This window comes from Periplaneta americana, chromosome 13, assembly GCF_040183065.1.
Source record: "Periplaneta americana isolate PAMFEO1 chromosome 13, P.americana_PAMFEO1_priV1, whole genome shotgun sequence".
NCBI lineage: Eukaryota > Metazoa > Arthropoda > Insecta > Blattodea > Blattidae > Periplaneta > Periplaneta americana.
In genome coordinates, this window is record NC_091129.1 from 36,932,182 (window position 1) to 36,945,671 (window position 13,490).

The following is a 13,490-nucleotide window of genomic DNA, read 5'->3' on the forward strand; positions in this document are numbered from 1 at the left end:
GTAATAATAATAATAATAATAATAGTAATAGTATTATTATTATTATTATTATTATTATTACTATGTATAGTAATATGTTCAGACTGTCAATGTTCATTAGGTCCACTTGACAGGTCATATAATAGGATGAACTCTTCAATACTAGGGTCCTTTCAACCCGCCTTGGGGATAAGGAAATAATTTGTCCTGCAGCAGAAAATATTTAAATACAACAGTACCTATGTTGTTGTCTGCTAGAATTAAGTAAAACACGTGAACTCTGTTTGAACGTTTGAACTGACCGGTAACGGCTACGGTTAACCGAGTAACTTCGGTGCTCCGCTGCCAAGCACATAAACTGGTAGAACCGAGTAACTCAACAGTTCTACTCGCTCCGTCCCCAGCTCTAATATATACAGCTGAATAAAAAGAAACTATTTCCTTAGCCGAATCTGTATTTAGTATATTGTACACTTTTATTCATGCAAACTTACATGTGTAAAATGGCCGGTAATTTTATTTACCAGAGATGACAACCTTACCCACAGTAATATTTGTTACGGATATTTCTTGATTTATTGATTGACATCACGAGGACTGGATTCGGGATAGATCCTTGCACCTAGGTCGTTTAGGCTCATTGTACGCCCTATATGCGATGATTATCTAAGTCCGACTCACGGGTTCGGGTGGCAATCCGACGCTGATTGGCGGGCCATTCTTCCTGGGCCCTGCAGGTAAGGTCCCGTTATCTACCAATTAGCCCGAACCCAGACTTCGGAACACCAAGACTTTAGAATATAGACCAGCATTGGAAACCCGTATAATTCCCAGTCATCACCCCAACCTATTTTTACTATTATAGGTGATAGATGAAATGAGGGGGAAGTGGAGAGTGTTGATGAAATGAGAAACACCCTCTTCAACGTCTGCTTTGTCCACCTCAAGTTCCACTCACCAGGGATCGAACCCGGGATTGAAGGCCAACGCTCTAGCGCAGTGATGTCAAAGCAAGCGCATTTTTCTGACCTTGACGTCGTGCGCGGGCAGCAAGCGCTAAGTATGGAAAGAGGAAGGGTTGTGTATATGAATAAGCAACCTGTTGGATTAAGAAAACAGTGGTGCACAAACTTCAAACGGAACGCGAAATTTTATGTCGTTATTTTTATATGGCTTCTTTCTGTTTGATATTATCTATATTGTCTGTAAAACAAAAGTACTAACACTGATTTCTTAATATTGCTCTTGAGTTTTAAACCTTAATAATATAATAGAGAGTTAAGAAGGAATATTCACTTAAATTCCATAGTAGTATAATATTATACTGTATTAAATGGATGAAAGACATTCATAAAGAAAGTGATATCCCAAAGAAAGAGATTGAGTATGACATGATAAGTTGGAATTTATATTGATGGTATCTTTAGCCTTACAAAAGTAATCAATAAACTAATCAAAACAATATTACAGTACAAAGCAAAGTTACCTAGGTACTGTATCTGTTTTAAGTGTAACTAATATACATAACAAAACTCTTATCGCATTATGCCACAGTATGTTCTCTATACTGCGATTATGCTTTTAAGGTGATATTTGTGAGCAACTTCCTATCATCAGAATATTAAATTATTTTCTCGAAATCTGCTGAAGCTATAGAGCTGACATTTTTACAACACATGGACACGTATCTTTTGCTTATGATGTAACAGTAGTTGCTTTGTTAATTCATTTCCTTACAAATAATTTCCATGCCAATATTTTCAAAATTTTCAATACACTATCTCCAGTAATACGTATATACGGTATATTAGATTTACGAAAACATTCTGTAAGGCTACTAAATAAATTGACCTATACCTGAAAATTTCACTTTTCTATACGAAAAGTTGAGAAAATACTTCTTTTGAATAAAAAATCAAACTTGTGAAAAATGAGCATTAAAATTAAAACTTACATTCTTATAATGCACTTATACTTCTCTAAAAATCTAAAAATTAACATGGATACAGTTTTAATAAGTTCTCTTCCCTTTATCTATTGAATCAGTGCTGGCCATCCCTGAATATAGCCGACCAAACGACATACTGTATACCACCTCTTTCGTCTGTCTCTTTCCTTTCCGCTGTAAAGCGCTCAGGCTCTCCTGGGCTCTAAAGCGCGCGCTTGCTCCTGTGGGCATCAATTAACATGCCTGCTCTAGCGCATTAGGCACAGGCGAGATATGTCTAGTTCTTACTAGATGTTTTGATATAGTTCTCTTCTGTCTGCTACTCTGTCTTGTCTAGAGATCACAGAATGAACTGGGATAAGTTTTTCTATAGGAGTTGCCGATTTTTAACTCAAATGTAATTTCAGAAGATTCGTGAAAATTGCTTATCGACATCAACAATCTCTATTTTAACCAATATTATACTTTGATCCATATGTTGAAACTAAATCTTTTGATGCGTGAACAAATAAACCACATTTACACTCAGAATAAGCTTAGGCTACATTTAAAATGATGTTAATGAGATTTATTTATTTATTTATTTATTTATTCTGGTGTAGTTAAGGCCATCAGGCCTTCTCTTCCACAACACCAGGAATACAAATACAATAACAGAAATAAAAAGGAAAAAAAAAAAACACTATAAACGAAGTAAAGTCACACAAAAATATACACAGGTTGCAGTCACACAAACTTTAAATGAGTGATTAAGTATAATTAATTGTATCCTAATTAACTAACATAAACAAGAAACTTGCGATTTTAATCTGGAGTAAAAAAAAACACAAATCGACACTTCTAGCAATATCTAAAAAGCATTAAACAAGACAAAATTTTCCAATTTAATTTTGAATTGTGATAAAGTCCGGCAGTCCCTGACATCATTAGGTAGCGAATTCCAGTGACGAGGTATTTCTACAGTGTACGAGGATGAGTATAGAGACGTTCTATGATGAGGGATAGAAAGAAGTGCTTGATGTCGGTTTCGAAGAGTTGTAAGAAATTGGAAGCGCGATAAGAGATAATTCGGAGTAGAAGTATGCATGATTCTAAATAGAAGAGACAGTGAATGTATTGTTCTTCGTTCCTTCAGACGCACCCATGAAAGTAACTGGAGGGAAGGTGTTATATGGTCAAATTTACGAGATGTCACTAACAAGGAGAGGACACGCTCTGTATATCACCGAATTAAATCAGATTTTGTGACATGAAAGTACAAGACACACTGTTTAAAGTCATACCTAGTATGGGTGGCCAATGACCCCTCGCTTTGGAAATATTGGCAATTGTTTATGGCATACTTCCGTTAGGTGCCTAATAGGGAAGCCTTAAACTGTGTAACTGCGTTTCTCATGTGGTTGATTGCTGAGTTGTCATCCAGGCAACTTGAGTTCGAAACCTAATGCCTTCTCATATTTTAAAGCTTGATATTATTATTATTATTATTATTATTATTATTATTATTATTATTATTATTATTATTATTTTAATTCACTTTCAGTTGTCAGTTCCTATATTCAAAGCCATGTTGAAATATGCGTGGTATGCATCAAAATTGATAAACGAACGAGAAGTGTTTGTGTTTCGCAGCAGAAGTGCGGAAAAATGTGTGTGACTGTGGACAATCTTCTTTCATTTTCTGTGCATGGTGCAGGAAATGTATGTTTTGTGTGTTTTATGACATCATAATGAATCGGGTACAAAATGAAATGGAATAGCTGCTACACAAATAGAACAAACACCATTGACACATCTTACCTTTCTACGTGAGCAGTATTTCATTGTTTATCCTTTACAATACAATGTTAGTTAATTAGTAATTTGTTTAAAACATGATGAAGCATTCAATACACTGAGAAATATGATATAGGTATGTAAATAGGGAACTGTGATCACAATATTAATCATTATTAAAAGAAAAAAACATATAGGACCAGTTAAGATTCGAGCTCAGGTTGCCTGGATAACAACTCAGCACCCAACCATATGGGCTACGCCGTTACACAGTCTAATGCTTCCCTATTGAGCACCTAAAGGAAGTATGTCACAAACAATTGTCAATATTTCCAAAACGAGGGATCATTAGCCACCCATACCAGGAATGACTTTAAACAGTACTTCTTGTACTTTCATCTCACACAATCTTATTTAATTCGGTGATATACAGAGCGTGTCCTCTCCTTGTAAGTTGAGCAGAAAATATTTCTATTTTTCTAATTATGCTTTGGGACCCATTTTGGAGAGAAATATAATATTTGAGAGTATTAAGATGTCACTATTGCATTCTTGTTGAAGTAATTTATTGCGCAGTCCAATGCAAAGGTTAACTGGCAACAATGTTGCTAGCAATCGTCAAAGGAGAGTAGAGGTATGGGCCAAGGTGATCGTGTCAGTTCTCTGTGACTTGTTTTTCGTCGTTTTTCTCTATTATCGCAGCGGCCTCATGCTTAACATGTCGGCATCATACAATGACGTGCGGTGTGCTTATAAAACATAATTTTGCCGACCGATTGTTGCTCTGTAGGTTTCAGCCTAAGCGTCACGTTGTCACGTCTACTTCCTCGATAAGATTAAGCACTAGTTTGTTATATTGTTAAGTGGCTATTATTATTATTATTATTATTATTATTATTATTATTATTATTATTATGTATAATTAACCATCCTGAAACCGAAAATCGCTTTTTTTTAATTTTTGTTTGTCTGTCTGGATGTTTGTTACCTTTTCACGCGATAATGGCTGAACCGATTTATACGAAAATTGGAATATAAATTAAGTTCGTTGTAACTTAGATTTTAGGCTATATGCCATTCAAAATACTTTATTTAAAAGGGGGGGTTATAAGGGGGCTTGAATTAAATAAATCGAAATATCTCCCTTATTATTGATTTTCATGAAAAATGTTACATAACAAACGTTTCTTTAAAAATGATTTCCGATAAGTTTTATTCTAAGCAAAATTTTGATAGGACTGATATTTAAGGATATACAAGACTTTTAAAATAACAATACAATACATTTTCACCGCCGCTTCAGATTATAGCGTTGTTGTTCCTGCAATAACTCCTATGTGCAAAATATAAAATTTTTGAGTAGAAAGAAAAAAACATTTATTCATTCCATGGCAATGGTACATAGGATATCGTGAATTCTTACATTTTCGAAAGAAAGAAATATAATTGTATATCACTATATACAGTATGCTGTATTACTATTTAAGTTATTTGAAGGGTTCAGGACCATAGTGGGCCAAGCGCCATTTACTGAAGACGTAAAAAACAAGGATTATAATTAAGTTATTGCCATAATTCAATGGAAATATATAGCAAGTAATATAAAGTATACACATTAAAACTAAATATGTCAATCTTCATTAAACTATGGTTGCATGTAATAACAATTAAGAAACATGTTAAAGGAATTGTCATTGCACCAAGTGAATGGTCTCTGGATCAAAATGATCGTATTTTAATTATTTTAAATACAATTTAAATTAAGTAACATATTAAACGATTTATTCTTCTATCAAACACGAATGTTCCCTGGATCAAATGTCCTATTTTAATTATGTAATTCTTTATATTTATTTCTAACGGGTGCAGCGGAACGCACGGGTACGGCTGGTTATGAAATAAAAAAGTTCAGATTATACCAAGTTATGTCATATTTCACCAAAATATCAACTGTATGTGTCAGCATACAGACCATTTAAAATTTACCAAGAAATTCTTAGAAATGTATCAAAAGTAGCAACACAGGGTTAGGAGAATTAAAGATCGGTAAAGGTACCTATCAAAGGAAAATACTGAATGACAAGAATTGCAATTAAAAGGAATGGGGGCATAGATTTTATTATTATAAATAGAGCCCGTTCGCTTAGATATACTTAATATTTAAAATAGGTATGTAAAAAAGGCAATTAATGCATGAAAACGCATTGCAAATTCTAATAAAGGTACAATGTCCAGGCAAAAATAAATGAAACATGAAGAAAGCAGTGTAATTTTTAAAGAAATGCATAGATTCTGATGTATTTTATCAACAGTAATCTCACTAGAGGTTTTGATTTATCTAGAGAAAATAAAAATTCCAGTGTGATTTAATTGATTATTACACAATTAGAGGAAAGTAAATAAAGATTAGAAGAAATAAAGTACTCTAATACAATAAAATATTAATTGACTTACTGAAATTCTATTTCACTATTGTTAGCTTCACCAAAACATTTAAACCGAGCCGCCATTTTCAGTTGACAGTGTATGCGGTAAACAAATGACGATCGCAAAACATGTTTTATAGTACCGTAAAGAATTTGTAGTTTGAAATGCTGACAAACAAACAAATGTTAGTGAGGTGATAAAAACAGAAGAAAGTATATAAAGATTAGAAGAAATAAAGTACTAGGTACTGTTGCTACCTCTCGTTACTGGAACTCTGCCGCCTGAAGTCAAAGGGCTGCTGAACATTGAAATCTTTCAAATGCAAGTTAGAAAATTATCTTATGACGAGTTGCCAAACTAACTTACTATTATGACAAGTGTTGTATTGCATGTTTCCACGTATTCACACTTGTTTTTATTCTAGTGATATTTAACTTATTTTATTTTTGTTTTCATATTTACCGATAATGGTATATCTATAATGTGATAAGTTGAGCTATATATAATCATAATTTTCCTTACTGTGTGTACTTAAAAATATTGTATTCATTGTATGCTTTGTACGGCACTATTTTATTACTATTATTATTATTATTATTATTACTATTCTTATTTATTATTATTATTTTTGTTATTATTATTATTATTATTATTATTATTATTATTATCAATAATTGTCTTATTTTTTATACTTTATACTTTGTATGCCTCATTTATTTTGACCTCCTGTTCACATTTTATTATGCTTTTTTCTTTCTTTCTGTATGTTATATATTATGTCTGATTTCTACTTACTTGTTGTTTACATGTTATTATTATTATTATTATTATTATTATTATTATTATTATTATTATTATTATCTTATTCAGTATTGTGTGTAAAATTGTAGTGTTTTTTGTAACGCAGTTTTACTCCTGGTTGAGTGTTAGAGAAGGCCGTATGGCCTTAATTCTGCCAGGTTAACTAAGTCATTATTATTATTATTATTATTATTATTATTATTATTATTATTATTATTCTAATACAATAAAATAGGCATCAATTGACTTACTAAAATTCTATTTCACTAACGTTACTTTCGCGAAAACGTTTGAACGGAACAGCCATTTTCAGTCATCTATGCGGGAAACAAATGACGATCGCTAAGCATGTTTTATAATACCGTAAAGAATTTGCAGAGTTAGCTTTTTGTTGTTGTCAGTTTCTTTGAAGACTATTTCCAGCTTATTTCAGAATAATTTTACCTTGGTAACCCTGTGTTTCAAATAAAGTCAGCCCTCCTACTGCAAGGAATAAAATACACACAGGTTTTCTTACTTGAAAAAGATGATTGAAACATTATTATTATTATTATTATTATTATTATTATTATTATTATTATTATTATTATCATTATTATTAAGCCTTATAAGCTACGAAAGCTCTTGCCTGCTGAGTTAAAAATATAGCATCGCTGTAACCTGTCCTGACAAACAATATTTTACTGTAATCATAAATTTCTAAAATTTGTAGATCCTCCTTCAGATTGTTCAAATATGTAAGCCTAGGTCTTCCCAGTGGTCTTTTTCCTGAAGAGCTTCTTTGAACACTCTTTTTACTCTTCTTTCTTCTGGAGCTCTTAGCACACGTTCAATCTACCGCAGTCTTCTTGATTTAATTATGGCCACAATATCAGGTTTATTATAAAGATCATAAATTTATTTATTGTGTAATTTCTTTCATTTCAAAGTATTTGCATCTCGAACTGCTCCCAATATTTTTCTAAAAATTTTCGTTAAAAAGTTTTCAATTTATTATCATCTGATTCTGTGAATATCCATGTTTCACAAGTATAGACTAGAACAGTATAATTAAAGTTTTGTATATATGTAATTTTGTTTTTTTTTTAATTAATTAGTTCTTCAGTATATCGTCGCTTAAGAACCAATACCGCGTAACTGACATTTTTGGTCAAAACTGTTTTTTTGCACAGATGGTAAGTTACCTCCACTATCATCTGCATGCATTGACAAGCGCGGGAATTTGATTGCATGAATGGCCTGCGTGCGAAGGAGGGGGGTACAATACCGCGTATCTGAAGTCACGAGAAGTCTGTTGGAAATACCGTGTATCTGACAACAGATATTATGTCTACTCTCTGCGCGCCATCAGTACTGCAGCTGGTTCTCGTTACTGCCTTGTAAAATTGTGTCAACAGTGTGTAATATTCTGAGAAGATTGAAGAAGTGTTCAGTTTCAATTATTTAAAAGGTAAATATAATAGAATTATTTCACTAATGTCAAATGAATGTTAGTTGAGCTGAATTCACGCAGAATCTTACTGCAAGTTCATTCACTGAAATATAATACATTAATTATTTTATTACTATATTGGCCTACAGATACAAGAAAAGAAATGGTCAATGAATCGGACAACGGTCAGTTTAGCGAGAACGAAATCCTATCTGTGCTATGTTCTGCATTCAAGACGGGAGAAACTTCTGTGAACATTAACAAAGGTATGGCATAAGAAGTATCACTGTTATTAAACGTTTATTTTCTTCAGTTACGGAATCATAACAGCAAACCTAATTTAAGTAATATAAATAATCATGAATGGGCCGCTAAAATAATTTGCGCTACATTCAGTGGTCCTGAGCTTGGTTCCTCCCATTTCTTCCGTTAGGAGGAAGATCTAAATTGATGATGATATTTATTACACATGTTTTTAATCCATTTATATCACATTTATAAGCACTAGTAATTTCATCTTATTCATAGGTGTACTGCCTGATAATTCAAATGCAAAAGAAAACCGTCCTTCTGGAAATGGGTTGCTGCAGATCAGGCATTATCCGTCCAGTGTTACCGGTAAGGTTATGATCATATTATGCAGTCTGGTATGATTTAAAGCAACACTATTAAAATAATACCGCTATAAATAGGATAGGACAGAAACTGAAGACAATACTTCGTCAATGAAGGATCTAAACTAAATTTCGGATGCGTTTTCAGATGTAGACGACCCCGAAGAATTTGTGAGTGCTACTTATTCTACATTTTTACATTCGTCAGAAAAAGGTAAAGAGAAGAATCTTCAAGCGTTTCATGGAAATTTGACAGAAAAGAGAAAAAGAAGTTCAAAGCCACACAAGGTTAAGTGGAAGAAAATGAAGAATAGAAAACTTAGAATGGAAGAGGAAGCTTATCTTAGCTACAAGAGGTCGAAAGATGGCAAAGTGACATATGATACGGAAAGAGATGCAAGGAATTTGGGGCCAGAGAGTAGTTATAAAATGTGCCAAAATTCGAAAGTAAGAGGCTGTAATTTAATTCCTAATGAGAGAAGACACATCTTTCAGGGATTCTGGAAAACTATGACTTGGGGACAGCGGAATGTTCACATATCAAATCTTGTGAATTTCACTCCTACGAAAAGACCTGGCAGTACAAATTCTGAATTGAGAAGAAAGAGAACATTTGCCTACAATCTAAAAATTGATGAGCAAAAATTCAGATTTGCAAAATGATGTTTCTGTGTACATTGGGAATTAAAGAATGAACTGTGCGATATTGGTTAGCTAATAGTACTGATGGCGTCCTTTCAGTAAAAAAAAAAGTCATGTTCTCGTGCAAAAGCACAGAAAAAAAGAGCATTAGTAGTTTGCCTAAATTACCGTCACATTATTGTATGTAGAACCGATTGTGCCATAGTTTTTATGATAGTATTCCACACTAAGGTTACTCAAGGATTACTTTTTGTGATTTCAGCATAGTCCTATAATTATTTAGTGTGTTTAACCAATAGTGTGCCTGAAAAATTTATCATCATTATTATATTTTTATATGATTTTCTTTTCATTATTCGCAAGTCAGTCAAGTCCATTGTAAATAATAATAATAATAATAATAATAATAATAATAATAATAATAATAATAATAATAATATAACTATTAATTATTTTATTATCAAATTATACTTGTCAGCAACGTTTTAGTAACAATTCTACTTATCTATTCAAATACGTAGTGTGAAAATAAAGTACCTAGTAACAGATTATTATTATTATTATTATTATTATTATTATTATTATTATTATTATTATAAATATTGAACTGTGTCTTCGTCTTTCCTGTCCCATAGTTTCAGCATTTGATTGACTAAGAATGTAGCAATCATTGTCTGGAAAGTAATCTAGTGCTAATTCAAGCTACAGCCTACCGACCTTGACCTCAAGTCAGATGGTAGGACAACAATTCAGATAACACATTGACATATACAAGAGCACGAATAATATTTCCAGAAGGCAGTTTTAACGTAAAATAAACTCTTGTCAACATACGAGTATGTCTTGAAGCTGCTAAAGTTGTCTCACAATACCGCGTAACTAACAAAATGTAGTCAACGGCAGAGTTCCAATACCGCGTAAGTGACATGGCCAAATGTCTACAGCCATGATCAACCATTTTCACTTAGTTATAAATTAGTTAAACTATTTCATAGCCATATATCACTTTTCAAGACTATTCCGTTATTTTTATAGTTTTTATTCAGTTTTTTCCTTCTCCTGTAAAATTTACATTTTGTCAGTTACGCGGTATTGGTTCTTAAGCGACGATATCGGATAAAGCATAATAACATTGATTTGCTTTCTGTGTAAGAGCATTAACTTCTCGTTTTATATTATTGTCATAAGAACTATAAATGATTGGAATGACCTACCTGCAGCGGTCTTTGAGGGCTGTCCTTCCTTAAGGAAATTCCAGAAGAACTTAAAAAGTTGTGTATAAAGTGCAAATTAAAATTAAGGTGACATTTAACATTTAATTTTTTAAGGTGACATGTATTTTATTTAGCCTAACGAGTTACTCCCTTGGTTTGAATTGTAAATTATTTAAAAATAACGTGTGAGAGGGCCTTAGACTAGAAATGTTTAGTTTAAATGTAGTTCTGTTTATAAGTATGCATAAGGGTGTAATTATTTGACTTATTTGAACTGTTGTATCAGTGAATCGAGGTGGGTCAGTGAAGTTATGGTTTTACAGTGCAGTGAATAGTTCCGATCAGTGATAATTTATAGCGTCAATGAAATGTGTTCTATAGTGTCAGTGAAATGTGTTATAGAGTGTCAGTGAAATATGTGCTAAAGTGTCAGTGAAATGCGTCATAATGCCACTACAGTGAGTTGAAACTTATGTAGGGCCTATACATATGTAGGTTGTATTGTAAAATTAGGTTATTTTATGTTTTATTACTAATTGTAATTATTGTGTTAAACTGTATTGTGTATTCTTATTGTATTGTGTATATAATTGTATTGTGTATTGTATAATTGTATTGTGTATTGTAATTTTATTGTGTATTGTTTATATTGTACATACCACTGCCACCGGGTGCTTGCCCACTTGCAGTGTAAATAAATACATTAATGTTCCTAATAAGTTATTATCTGAGACATTATTCTTAAACATTTGTATACATCTGAAGAATTCTATAGTGTAAAGAATTAAAATTCAAACTATTTTTAAACTCATGTAATTTAGACTTATTTGTGAATATATTTTTAATCAAATTACGGCGACTCGCCACCCACCAGTTGAACACCAATGTGAGAGGAACACCTTGAACTCTACGCTCGTATCTCTCGAGCATTCTGGAAGCTCTACCAGCCAATACCCCGGCTGAACACTCATCAACACTCTCTTCACGCACTCTATCGAAGAAACACACACCGAGGTATTCGGGTTCAGTGTGGGTTGACACGCAACAGCAGCACATTCGTGAGGAGTGAAGAAAGTCATCTTGAGACGAAGGTAAGGTTTGAAAGTGGAAACTTTCGGATTAGGAGTGATTGTCGGGAAAACTGAGAAAGATATTTAGTAAATTACTGTTCTCTGCTACTTGACTATAAAATACATACTGTAGACCGCTATCGTAGAGTGTTTTAGCGTTTATATCAATGAAACAGTGGCGGCTCCTGCGTATTTCTTAAGAGGAGGAAAGAAGTTAACAGCACGAAGTGACACCTTCTTGAATGAAACATGCTACAAATTAGCCTACATGCATACATGTAAAACCAGGTAGTGTTGGGGTTGGCCTTCCCTTCTGTATAGCAATAATCTGTTCTTGTAAACTGAATCTCCTAAATTGTCCAAAATATATTATGTTTTCACTTCCATTCATTGTTGAATAATTGAGCAAATTAACAATTACAAGGAAATTCACAACCTCGTAGCATTTTTCGAGCACACTACAGCATCTATCACGTAACCGGAACCGTTTTACGGAAATGGAAATGGGAATGGAAATAGGAAATAATCTGAGGAAAGCGAGAACACTGCACCACCCACGTGGTCTGTGTTGCCACATGTACATTTTACAAGTTCAGTATCACATACTTTTGAAGAATGTCAGTTCTTGTAAAGTTATACTATCATTATTGTTCAAAGCTGCCGGTGGCCGATTAATTTTTTATGTTAAAAATGATGTAGTTTGGAGTATCTACTTTCAGTTTCAAATATATTTGTACAAAACTGACAACTTGGCGTTGCCCTGTCTAGTAAACAATGAATAGAAGTGAATTTCAGGGGCCAACTACGTAGAACTACTTCCTCTTTGTTTTACATAAACCCGACTACTTTTAAATATCCACGAAAGTTTCAAACCATGAATAGTAGCCTATATAAAGTGCAATGAATGATATTTTTTATTTATAACTTAAAAAAAAAAAAAAGTTTACATGGTGTCTTTCATAGCGTTGCGTTAAAACTGTTTTTGTTGTGTCTCCTCCTATAGGGAAGACCAGGTAACTTGATACCCTAAGGGTGAAACCTAACCATTTTTCCCCCATTACTACAAATGCTAGTGGATTATGGTGATTTTCTAGTTTGAAGGTTGAATTTTCTTTTGCCAACTTCGTTTCGAATTTCGATACTGACAAATACTATAAATGGTAGTGATTTTGTAACTGGTATGTTGGCAGCTGAGGCAAATATCGACAATATTTGCCGGTACTGGAGTTCCATGAAATTAAAATTGTACTAGATTTCTCAGCCGGTTACTGGAAGATAGTGAAATTCGAACTTATTAATAATTAATTAATATTAGTATTAATATTAATACATAATAGTTATTTTATGTGTTGCGTTGTGGTTATAATTCAAGAATAGTCAGATAAGTACGAATAAATATAATATATTTGGGCGTGATAATGCACGTGGGTAATGGATAGAAATATTATTTCAAATTTTAATGAATTTCTTTCGTGTTTAGATTTTTGTTACTATGTCAAAAAAATGAAATAGTGTTGCAGTGACTCCTCCAAGGAAGAAAATGTGTGGCATTCAGAGTACGCTTCAGAAATCTGTAGTTCACGTGTA

At 32.9% G+C, this 13,490-nt stretch overlaps 2 protein-coding genes across 3 annotated transcripts in view; one reads left to right on the forward strand and one right to left on the reverse strand.

Annotated features, from left to right (window-relative positions):
• The window catches only part of LOC138711803 (uncharacterized), a 342,343-nt gene that overhangs the window by 181,612 nt on the left and 147,241 nt on the right, over nucleotides 1–13,490 (reverse strand). The window lies entirely within an intron of this gene.
• The window catches only part of LOC138711798 (cytochrome P450 4C1-like), a 391,497-nt gene continuing 389,776 nt past the window's right edge, over nucleotides 11,770–13,490 (forward strand). For both annotated transcript variants that reach the window (XR_011335460.1, XM_069843031.1), the window contains exon 1: nucleotides 11,770–11,924. The gene's annotated coding sequence lies outside the window, so the exon portion shown is untranslated. The remainder of the gene's footprint in view (nucleotides 11,925–13,490) is intronic.